Here is a 12691-nt window from a genome sequence, read left to right as displayed (position 1 = left end):
AACTGAAATCACTTGACTGAAATCTTGTGTTTTTACATCAACTTACTGTATTTTAGTATATTAATTTGTCTTTTGCATTAATACACTAAAGGTACTTGGGGGAAAAACACACACACACTCAAATGAGATATGTAAGAACACTAAAAAAGTAATTGTAAACCTGAGGTCAAGGGGACAAGCTCTAAAGAACACTACACGGATTCAGAGAAACGAAGGGGCAGGTCTAGTGACTTATCTCTGAGGCAAGCAAGGGAGGACATGAAATGCAGGGACAAGAGGTCAAGTTTAAAATAATAAATTCCTGTGAGGCTGATTCTTCATTATTACTGTTACTTGAACAAAGATGCACAGCTGTTAGTTGGACCTTTGGCCCAAATCACAAGCTTCTTTATATGTCTGCTGTAAATTTCACTAAAAAAGCTGTTCTTAAGTAACATTTTTAAAAGAATAAATGTGGGGGAAAATGACATCAAATAGAGCTCAAATTGTTCTTAAGTTTGTTGGATTAGTAACTCTGTATTTTCAGCTCCCTATTTTTTTTATACCAAAATATTAACATTAGAAGGAAACAACAAAAAAGACTTGCTACAGATAGGAAATATCAGCCAATGGCATTCCATTTTGTAAGGGCCCCCTGCTGTCTCACTCAAAGAGAATTGCTGTTAGTTGGAAAGAAGGAGGAATTAGCTGTCACATTTAATAACATCAGATCCTCTATCAAGAGTATCCCATATTTTAGGCAATGCAATTCTTACAAAAACCTTGTGAAGTAGATGATATTTTCCCCATAAAAGAGTTGGCAAACTATGGTTTACTGACCAAATTCAGCCTGCTACCTGTTTTTGTAAATAAAGTTTTATTAGAACACCGCGACTTGCATACACTTATGTCTGGTCTATTGCTGTTTTTAAGTTCATACACGGGCTGAGTTGAGTAGATGCAAAAGGGAAGAAATGGCCAGCAGAGCCCAACAAAATAAGATTGCAGAGCCCTGGATAAGGAAACTGAGACTCAGTGAGAAGAAATGTCATCTTCAAGGTCAAATAGCTTTTGGTCTTTTAAAGATAGAGATTGACCTCAGATTTTCACAGTTTGATATGAGATAAAACCCAAAGACTTCTCCAGGGCAAGCAAGATGCACTTCTTAAAAGGTACCATTTCACACACATTGGGGAATATAATTTCATCATAGGGAAAATGGGTACTACATGGGGAAAATTTGCAGTTCAAAATATGAAGAGCTGCTGAGAGAAGAAGGTTCCCTCCTACTTGTCGGTACCCTTAACTTACGAAGTGAAAATTAAATGAGGGAAGATTAGTAGTTATATTCTGCGAACTAGGAAAGAAACATATATGTGTGTGTAATATATTTCAGTGTCAAGTATTAAAAGTTTTGGTTCTTTGTTCAAAAATGTGTTTCCTCTCATAGGATTTCCTTTTATATATGATGCCTCTTTGAGGATTTTGAAAAAGAATTTCCTATTGCCCTGCCCAGGCAGAAGGAGTGAAGAATAGTTGCTGACTTCTGCCCTCAGGCTGATAAGGAGGAAGAGGGCAAGGTTAGCAAGAGGAAACATCTGCGCATAGATATGTGAATTTGTGAACCAAGGGGGGGTCTTTTAAAATGTCCCTGTTAATATTTGTGCTGTATTACCACATAATTTCCCATGAGTTTGGGGTTTTCAGATTTTTCACCCCACCAGATCATAAAGTCAAAAAGTCATGATATTATCAAGAAAGTTAAGAAAGCAGTATGGTATAGTGGGAAAACTCACAGTCATGCTCACAAAAACATGAATTCAAGCTCTGCTTCTGTACCAAAGATCCATCTGATTGAAACCCCAGTTTCTTTATTTGAAAATGGGATAAATATTGCCCCCACCTGCCCACAGGATTATTGTAAGGATTAAAACAAAGCATATGAATATGCTTTTAAATTATTAGAGACTATGTAAAGTAAAAATTATCAGTATCACCAAGATGATGATGATGATGGTGGTGGGATGATGATGACGTTGAAAATGACAATGGCACAGATGACTAGCCCAGGACATTTTTGAAAGAGAAAGAGGGTGCTGTTAATGATTACCTTAGGGCAATACTTAAACCAGAATGGTTCCCAGCAAACTAGATATATGGTCTCAGCCACATTTCTTCTTTTTTTTTAATTTTATTTATTTATTCTTTTATACAGCAGGTTCTTACTAGTTATATGTTTTATACATATTAGTGTGTATATGTCAATCCCAATCAGCCACATTTCTTAAGCTTCTAACTTTGCATCATGCTTAATTTCTGAGCATCAAACTTCAGTCTGTGGTGAGAGAGGGAGAATTTATATCATTTCAGTAAAATGGTTCATACAAGAAAATCCTAACTTGGAGAGAGAGTGGAAGAGAAGGACAAGTGGAGGGATGGCTCCTAAAGTCCTCCCATTGGTGGTCTCTTACTAGAGAGTCACTGCTGATTAGTTATCTCTACCTGTATGTCCCTCAGGTCCCTCAAAATCAATTGTCTCAAACCAGATTTCCTTTCCCACAAACTCCTACCTCTTTTAAGTACCTCTTTCTTACTTTGGAAGTTGCACCAAAGTACACTTGTTCATTAATTGTGCCGTATTTTTCTGGCAGAAAATGTTACTTTTATCATCTAAAACTCATTCACATCAGGTCCTGCATTTTCAAGCCCACTTTCACTGATTCTGTTCAGACACTTATCATATCTTAGTTATTACAATAGCCTTTATCTTGTTTCTCTGCTTCCAGCCCCCACTCTTCCATCTTCCTTGACTTCTTTGTCTCCTACACTTCCTTTAAAGCTTTTGAGCTTAATAATTCCCCATCATTTTCTCTCCCATACTCTCACAGGGCGGTCTAACAGGTACTAATATTGCAGCACTTAACTCTGTGTACTGTAACTGAATGTTTGCCACACTTTCACACACTAGAGAACAGAAGGTATTTGAAACTAATGCTGTGAATTGCACAGTGTGTGGCACAGCATTTAGACTCGGTAACTTAATAGTAGTTTCAGTGTGCATAGTTTTATGTGTTTACTATCTACCCATCAACATGTAGATGCTTTGGAGCCCCACCATTTGCAAAAAAAAGTGCAAATATTCTTGAGGGGCCACTTCCCCTTCTCTAGAGTTTGGTCATGCTGAAAATCTTGATGTCTTTATTTTTAACTTTTTCAATTTGTGCATATGGGGATTATCATATCTGATTGCTAGGACAGGTTTGATTTCCAAAAGCACATTGCATACTATAAACCACTACTGCCATGGGAGATCTTTGATATCTAGCTCAGTGGATTGCAAACTCATTTATAATGCTCTTAGATATCAGGGTCTCTTTATGGAATTCTGTGATATAATGATTATATCATATATTTAAATTTATCATGTAAAATAAAGTATTTACTATTAGAAAATGTGATGATACATGAATGAAAGGCAACATGAAAGGCATATTGTTTTAATAGGATCTAGGGAGAAGGTAGTTGGAGGTCATCTTTTCAACAAAGCTTTTAGCATTTTGGATTTTGTTGCTGTTAATGCTTGCTTACTTACTCTATGTGCATTCAGTTTGTCTTTTGTTTATACTTCACAGGTGCTAACCTTATTATAAAGAAGGGAAGAAGATCTCATAACTGAGAAAAATTCTAAGAATTAACCTAGCTTTCTCCACAAATTTGGAAAAGATTTATATGGCTGAATACCTTCCCCTATATTCCCCAGAAATATTTGTTTGGACCAGAATCTTTATTTTAAAAGATAGGAAAATTTTTAAAAATAAGAATTATTTCACGATTCCCACACACTAAGGAACTGAGAATTGAAGTTTATGTCATACTTAGAACAAAATCCTGGCTTAGTTTGTTTTATTTTCTTTTCTCCAAACTTGAAAAGACCAGAGACGACACCTAGAGACTTTGGGAAAATAAGCAAGAGCAATATTATCTAGCCACAAAGAGGGGCATTATTAGCCAGCCATGTAGAGCACTAGAAATAGAATGACTTAAGTTGTTGGCACAGGACAGGATGACTAAGGTTACCAGAGGATATGACAGGGAGGGGTTCTACATTTCTGGAAGTATGTTTAATGTGAAAAGGAAAGCTGACTCTTAGGTCACGAATGGGTTACCTTGTATTGTGGTGAAATCTTGATGTGCTGCAAAACAGCAGGACCAATGATTTTGAAGAATTCGTGGTGTGGAGTCAGAGAGGCAGGGTTGAACCCCAGCTCTGCTCCTTACAAGCTGCTGAGTTATACTAAACAAGTCAATTAACTGTTGCCAGTCTCAGTGTTATATTTAAGTGATAATAATAATAATAGTCTAAAAATACATATACATGCATGCTTTTAGGATCAAATGTATAAAAACTGCTTTTATCTAATGTTGATACCTACTTAAATGTTGACATCAACAAACATAGGATGAGTAATGAGTTATATTATATAGTTGATTTTATTTTAATGCTAAATTTTTACACATAAAAATTCTGTAAAGGTCAGTATTTAACAATATGCTAAACCCATCTAAGAAATCAGACCCTTGGTATGTAGACTAGGCTGAATCTAAGCACTAAAAGATTCCAGACATATCTCTTAATTATAGAAAAGTCACAACTAGTGTTAATGCTTTCATCAGAACAATATCTTCATGTTATGTCCTTTATTACAGTCTTTTCTTCGAGTAGTCTGAAAATCCTTTTTGTTGAAACTTAGGTCAATATAGCTATTGTGTATTCTTCCACTGTCCTCCTTCTATGTGCTGTTCAAATTGCCACCAGCTCAGGAAATCATCAAACAGCAGAGAAGGATTACTACACACACTAACATTTCCAGTGCTACTGTTTAATGGTTTTGTATTTGTTATCCGTGTTCTTCTAAGTTAAATGGTCTAAGTTCACCTTGAATGCCTTTCCTGCAACTAGTATATGTGTGCAAACGGGAAGAAAAGAAATAATTTTTAATCTAATTGTGTTGTTGCTTTTATTGTGTTTTCTCTTCCTCAAGTTTAAAGATACTCAATGAGTAAAGAATAAACATTTTTGAGGCTTCTGTCCCTTGAAGAAGGAGAAATTGGGCTTTCTTTTTAGGAATGAGTTCTGGGTTTTCAAAACAAGTTTCAGTGGAAGCAACTGTTAAGCACTGATGAGCAAAGGTTTAAAAGGCACAAGACCTGGCCTCATATTTTGGCTCTAACTTGTGTAAGATGCATTGCTCTGTTCACATGACTTGATCCTATGAATTGCAGCTGCATGATTACTAATACCGACTTCACTGGTGTGTAAGATTTGAAAATGTTTCATAAATCATCAAGCACTATGCAAACATTAGTTATTATTGTTACTACTTTTTTATTACTTCTATAGGGAAAAGAGTGCTGGAAGTTATAACTAAGACTTCTAGTTATTTTACAATTCCATAAATAATATTGTGAAAAACCTTAAATGCTAAGATTAAGGATGCTAATATCATATTAGGAGTATATATATATATGTTTATATACATATATGACTATAATATTTATTTATTTATTTATTTATTTTTATTCAGAGTAAATAATATGGTCCCTAAAATTGGCCACAATTGTAAACACAACCACCGCTAGTGCTAAAAAGTACACATCAACCCAGCATGTGAAAGAACTGTATTGAATAAAATCTTCTAGCTACATAATACCTAGAGACTGCTGTGTTAACACACACACACATGCACAGATGGCATTAAAAAGCAAAGGAAATGAAGATGCTAGTGAGTTCATATGAGGGTGAAATTTCCTCCAGCACCTGGGGGTAGGTTAAGCAGTGGGGAGTCTAGTGGCTTCTTAGGTCTATAGCCTGAGGCCTGAACTATTCTCAGAGGTTCCCCTTAATTCAGGAAAAATTTAAGTGCAAAAGACCAGATTCCAAGTCAACATTTGACTCTGTTGTGGGAATATTTTCAGAACAATCTATTCTCCCTTCTTCTTGCCTGATGCAGATAATGAAGTTTGCTTCTGAAATCCCCGAAGTCCCCAGATAGCTTGGCCCTGGGCTCACATGTGGAGTGTGGCACTGGCCATACAGTGACTAGCTGCCCCCCCACCCAGGTGGTGAGGTCCAACATTCCTCAGGACTGTGCGGGCACAGGAAGTGGGATAATGCTACAGGGAGTGTTCTGTGCACTGCAGGTTGTTTTTTTGTTTGTTTGTTTTGTTTTGTTTTTGTTTGTTTGGCCGTGCTGTGCAGCATGTAGGATCCTAGTTCCTCAACCAGGAATCGAAACCTCGCCCTCTGCAATGGAAGCATGGAATCTTAACTACAGGACTGCCGGGGGATTCCCCATGTTGTTGTACTTCTTTCTCCCAATGTGAAATTCTACTAAAGTCTCACAATGAATTTATAAAAATTTGTTCACATATTTCCAAATACTGCCTAGGGAAGAATTACCACCCACATTGAGAGCCTCTGGGCTAAAAGCAAGCTGTTGCTGAGGTTGGACTCTTAAGAAGAATCCGAGAACTTGTTTCTCTTCTCTGAACTGAGTACAATCTTAGACCTAGAAGGCAAATAAGGTTTCAATGGTCAAAGTATGAAGGACTATGCAGTGGACATCTAACATTTTTTTTGGTTGCCTAGAACTTAAATCCTTTACTCATGTTTACATAACCCCTGTCTGTCACCACAGTTTAATAGGGGTGCAGATTTAACTCTCTTAGCTCCCAGGGAAATGGGGGTTAATGTCTGTAGATTCACTCACCAGCCCAGAAATGTGTATGTTGGGTTAGTGATGGGAGTAAAGAATTTTATTTTCTGATGGGCATCAGGCTTAGCAGGAATGTCAAATTACTAGGAGTAGCCCACACAGTGGTGAGGGTCCTGCATGTAATGTGGGCAGCAAGGGATACTGCATTCAGGTTCTCCCTAGACTGGTTCTATTCTTCTGTTTGCACTGTGGTTCTAGCTAATAAGTCTCTCCTCATCTCTGTCATTTTCTGAGTTTGATTCTCTAGGCTTCCTGGAAATTTATGAATCTCTCCCTATCTTTTTAGTAAATACTTATTTTTCTGCTTAAAGTAGCTCTAGTTGCTTTGTGTTATAGATTGCATGTTTGTGCACCCCCTCAAATCCATGTGTTGAAACCCTAACTCTGAGCCAATGGTATTAAGAGTTGGGACCTTTGGGAGGCAATTAGGTCATGAGGGTGGAGTCCTCATGAGTGGGATTAGTGCCCTTATGAGAAGAGATACCTGAGAACTTTATTCCCCTCTCTCTGCAATCAGCTATGTGAGGGTAGAGCTAGAAGACTGCCATTAGCAGAACAGAAAGATGACCCTCCTTGGACACTGGATCTGCACATACCTTGACCTTGGACTTTCTAGCTTCTAGTGCTTTTGAGAAATAAATGTTTATTGTTTAAGACACTCAGGCTATGGTATTCTGTTAAAGCAGACTGAACTAACTGTATTATATCAACCTAAATGTTCGAGTGATATGAATGGTTGACTATTTCTAAATCACTGAAGAGGATTCAGCACATTATCCTGTACATGATGGACCACACATGCTGGGGATTAATAGGCTTGTTCTACAGAGTTAATATTTCTATTCATTCAGTAAGCATTGGCTGTGTACCAATATTTGTCAGGTACTATGCTAGGTTCTGGGAATACAAAAATGATCTAGACCCAATTCATGTGAAGTTCTCACTATTTCTTAAAGTTGAGGGGAATACATAAATATTTACATTCACATGTTAGTGCTAAGACAGAGGTATGGCTCAGAGTTTTTATATATTTTGAATCCTAGTCTTTTGTTTGCTATATGTATTGCAAATATATTCTAGTTAATGACTCTTCTTTTCCCATTTTCATGGTGTCTCTGAAATAGAATTCTTTTTATTATAATCTGTGTTTCTGTGTCATGTATAAAATATCATCCTTCTGAAATTTAGGTTTATTAAAACGCTTACCTATATTTTTTTTCTCAGGGTTTTATGTTTTCTATTAGTTTTTAAAAAATTAATTTAGCAAACATTTTTCTTGAATCTATTGAAGTGATTTTATGGTTTATCTCCTTTAATGAGTTAATGAGGTGAATTACTTTAAATATTTTCTAATATTAAGCCATGCCAGCATTCCTGGAATATACCCAAGCAGTACTGACTTGGCTCGTATGTTGCTGAAATTAATTTGCTAATATATATATTTTTTAATTTTACCTCTACATTCATAAATGAGATTGCCATATAATTTTTATCATTTGCCTTTGTCCAGTTTGACACCAAGATTATCTCAGCCTTATAAAGTAAATTCAGGTGGATTACCTATTTGCCAGTTCTCTGGAGCAGTTTGTGTAAGTTTGGAATTAACTCTTCCAAATCTTGACTGTTTGTTGAAAATTGCCTATAATATCTTCTGAGCAGGGTGCCAATTTTTGGCAGTTATATTTAGCCACTTTTTTCTTGATAATCACTCAAGATGTATCTTTGATGTAACAGTCATGCATTTTAAATTTAAAAAAAAACACATTAATTACACCATTCATTCTTCTGTGGTCCCATACACACACTATTCTTATTTCTCCTTCTAATTCTTCTCTCGACAGTCTTTCCTCTTTATGTCCCTTTCAGGCATATCTATTTTGTATAACTGTCTGCAGTGATTCTGTCCCAATTTGCTTTTCTAGAGAAGTTTAAAGGACCCTAGAGAATAGAGCATACCAGGGTTCAGGAAATGGCCCTTCAATATTCTCAAGGCACAGAATGCTCCTGTCTTTCTCAAACACCCACTTATTCAATTCCTGAGTCCCTTGGAGGGATGTAAGTTCTCTTCTGAAAAATCATTTGCCAAGTGTTTAAAGAATACTCACCATGTGCCAGGCTGAGAGCCGGGATTGAGGATGAGTAAAACAAGGTCCACACCCTCTGCCGTCCCCAACAAGGTTTCATCGTCTTTTTAGGAGATGGACATTTTATAAAGAAACAGAGCAATGCAATAAACGTAGAGATAAAACCAAGGAACCTAGAGAAGGCAATATCTATATCTAAATGCCCAGGGATGAGAGGGAACCACTGAAGTCAATAAGTTCCTCTAGACCTTGGTTGAACAACTATTTGCCTAGGAGCATCCCATTTTTAGCACTTAAAGTCTCAATATCTAGGAAACTCCTCAGTCCCTGGTAAACCAGTTCAACTGGTCACTATATCTAGACCCTGAGTTCCTAGCGCTGTACCTGGACAGAGAGAAAATCAAAAGTGTGTATTTAGTTAGTTGACATATGACCCGAATAACCAAAAACATTGATTTTCACCAGGTATAAGGAGCAGAGATAGCAGGGCAGTCAAAGGAATAATGCCTTCGGGGCAGGAGAGAACACAGCTGTGGTTTGGAATTACAAGTCATCCCTTGTGATGAAAGTACAATGCTTACAGGGAAAGGATGGACGATAACATTGCTGAAATAGGCAATGGCCAGATAGTAAAAGTCATGTTGAGGAGAGTGGGCTTTATTTGACCCTTGGTCAGTATGAGATGATTAATAGGGAGGCATTAAGTAAGTTGGCTCTGAAAACACAAGAGCACGATAGCGAAGCATCTGAATTGCTTCACACCATCATATATACAAGGTTTTTACTGCTATTGGGCATACTTGTCTGCATCTTTATTATCAAGACCCAGTGTCCTGCAGAAGAGAAAGCCTCAAATTCTTGCATCCTCATCAGAGTGGGCTACACATTCACTGTGTGTCCCCAGGTAAGTATCTAAAATTCTTTCAGCCTTGGTACCATCCTCTCTAAAAGAGAAAGTGATACTAACTGTACAGATTTTGTCAGGAACCAGAGAAAATGCCAGTGGGAGAGCCCTAGAAAATGTGAAGCAACCAGAAAATCTGGGTTTGGATTTTGTAGCTGGAATGATTGGATGGCTAAGTGTGTAAGAGAAAACTGCTGAAAAAGAAAGAAGGAACTGAACTCATCAGCGATTGAAGTTACCCCTAAATTGTCTGTGCAACTTCAGCAAGGCTGCATAACAGGCCTTAAACTTGAGATAACTCAGTAATAGCATAGCTCAGCACACTTAAAGTTAGCTGCATATAATTTGTACATGAAATGGATCAGTCTGTGATCTCAACGCAAAGGAGAGCTATATTTAACCTGACATAGAAGGGAAGCTAACTTACAAATGAGTTAACAAACATGAGGCTGATATAGCATTTTTAATTAAATGCCACCTAGCAACACCTTTCTCAGTTAATTCCAACAAGAGACCTTATATTTCCCTGTGAGGGCCTTAATCCCCCTGGCTCCTAGCACTGTGAACACTCCATTGTTTCTATCTGAACTGAGATACCAATTGTTGGTCCATGGGGACTGAAGGTGCCATTCCCACCTGCATATCTCCAAAATGTGCCATCACCTACATCCTCCCATTTGTAAGAGATCTGGTCCCAGCACTGTAAGTAGGGCTGTAATCATGGCCTATTTGTAGAGAAATTCTGCATCACTTTGGTTTATCTAATCTATCATTTTATTAGGATGAGGTCAGAAATTACAACCTTGCCTGTACATAGAGCTCACTCAGAGCAGCATGAACTCATGGCCCACAGACTTCATAATGGTTTAGGACCCTTGTGTCTTGGTTTCCAGTCTCAGGACTGCTGCTAACTGCTGGTGTGACCCTGGGTAAGTCCCTTGAACACTCTGAGCCTGAACCTCAGTTTTCCATCTGTGAAGTAGAGGAGAGTAATCTTACTTGTTTCACCCAGCTGTTGAGCTGAAAATAAAAGAAATAATGGTAAATGTGCTTTTGTAAACTACAATTGCTACCAGGGATACAAGACTTTAGAAAATATTAATTAAAGTGCCAGATTTTGAATCAAAATTTAAACTTTGGTTTTCTACCTACAGGTCGGATAGTAATGTATGAGATAGCATCATTATCTTGGAGCAGTTAAAAGTTTGGTGCTGGAGTCTGAATGCCTAGGTGCAAATCCTAGGGCTACAATTTACTAGCCATGTGTGTGGCCTTAGGCAGGTCTCTCAAATACTCTATACTTCAATTTCCTCATCTGTTTAATGCTGATGATATTAATTGATTATAGTATTGACAAACTTATTATTAAGTATTAACTGAGTTTATGTTATGGAGTTGATATGAAGATTAACTGAGTTAAAAATCTATAAAGCTCTTTGATCAGAATCTGGCACACTGAAAATCCCTCAATCCATGTGAGTCAGTATATTTATTTCAGTTACATTTTCTGAAATGAAAAGGATTAAGATACCTCTGACTACAACACAAAATAATGAGAAGCCCAAGATGGCAGCATACGAAGACCCTGAACCCACCTCCTCCCACTGACACATAGAATCTACACCTGCATATAAAGAAGTCCTTCCTGAAGAAGACCTGAGGGCTGATTGAACAGCTTCTGCACATAGAGGGAGGGACCACATAGAAACTGGTAGGAAAGGTGAAGATGCAGTATCCATGGGAATCCCACCCCCAACTCAGAGAACTGCTATAAGGAGGGATATCACTGAGAGACCTGAACTCAGAATTACCTGCCCTGGGACCCAGAAAAAAACACAGCAGTTTAAATGGCACCTAGACTACATGGGAAGAAAATCCAATCACTAATCTTAGAGCATCAGCATAAAATAATGAATTTTAAAAACTTTGCCAACTTTAAAAAGTAATTCAAATATTACTGGTATGTGGGTGTGTGTGAATAAATATTGGTGAAGGGCCTTGTTGCTCTGAAAGGTGGAACTCCTGAAGCTGGAGTCTCTCTCTCTCTCTCCCTCTCACACATACACATACACACACACACACACACACACACACACACACACACGGATACCACACTCAGACATAGACACATACACCTGCACACACATATACACATTTACACACATCCAAATGCACTAGATTTCTAATCATTCTCAGGGCAGAATTTGTTTCCTTTAGCCAATTTTAAACCTGAAAGTATAAAAACCAGAGTCTTTCAGAAAATTAACAACTTTGTTTTCAGGAAGTCCCCTATCCCCCAAAGATCATTAATTTTCAAGTTGTGAGCCATTAATCTTGAGTAAGACTAGTCTCTTGTCCCTTTTGGGTACTCAGTTACCTCAACTGTAAGAGGAACTTGGGCTATATTTGGGATGGTGGTTACTTGAGATGAGGTGAAATGAGAAAATGATTCAAGAGGAATTCTTACAGTTTATTCTTACAAAATGTCTAATAAAAGTGAGAAATTATTATTTTCATTATTTTTCTCATTAAAGATACTGAAGATTGAGTAACCACGAGAAATGCCTGGAAGCTCCTGATGTTTATAAGGGCATATCTGTCTGCCTTCTCTAGTGGAGTCTACATTTTTACTGTGCAGAGATACTGACATATTCTCTGATATACCTTTTGCACCTAGCTGCTCCCCTGTATTCTGACAAGTGTTGAATCAATAATGGAATAATCACAAAGAACTCTAATGCTGGCCTTTTTACAATCCAACTGCACAATGACAAGGGTTTCATAGCTAGAATTCCTTTGAACCCACTCTCCAAATAGGTGACTCTCTAGCCTTTATGAGACAGAAATCAAATCACACAGTCCTGCTTAAAAATTCCCTTGAGCTCCCTAATGTCTAAAAGAAAAAAAAAGTTTGAATTCCTAAGCATGATATTCAACACTCATAGCAT

Source organism: Tursiops truncatus, chromosome 5, assembly GCF_011762595.2.
Source record: "Tursiops truncatus isolate mTurTru1 chromosome 5, mTurTru1.mat.Y, whole genome shotgun sequence".
In the NCBI taxonomy this organism is placed as follows: domain Eukaryota; kingdom Metazoa; phylum Chordata; class Mammalia; order Artiodactyla; family Delphinidae; genus Tursiops; species Tursiops truncatus.
The sequence above is the reverse complement of the archived record's forward strand: the minus strand, read 5'-3'. Positions refer to the sequence as shown.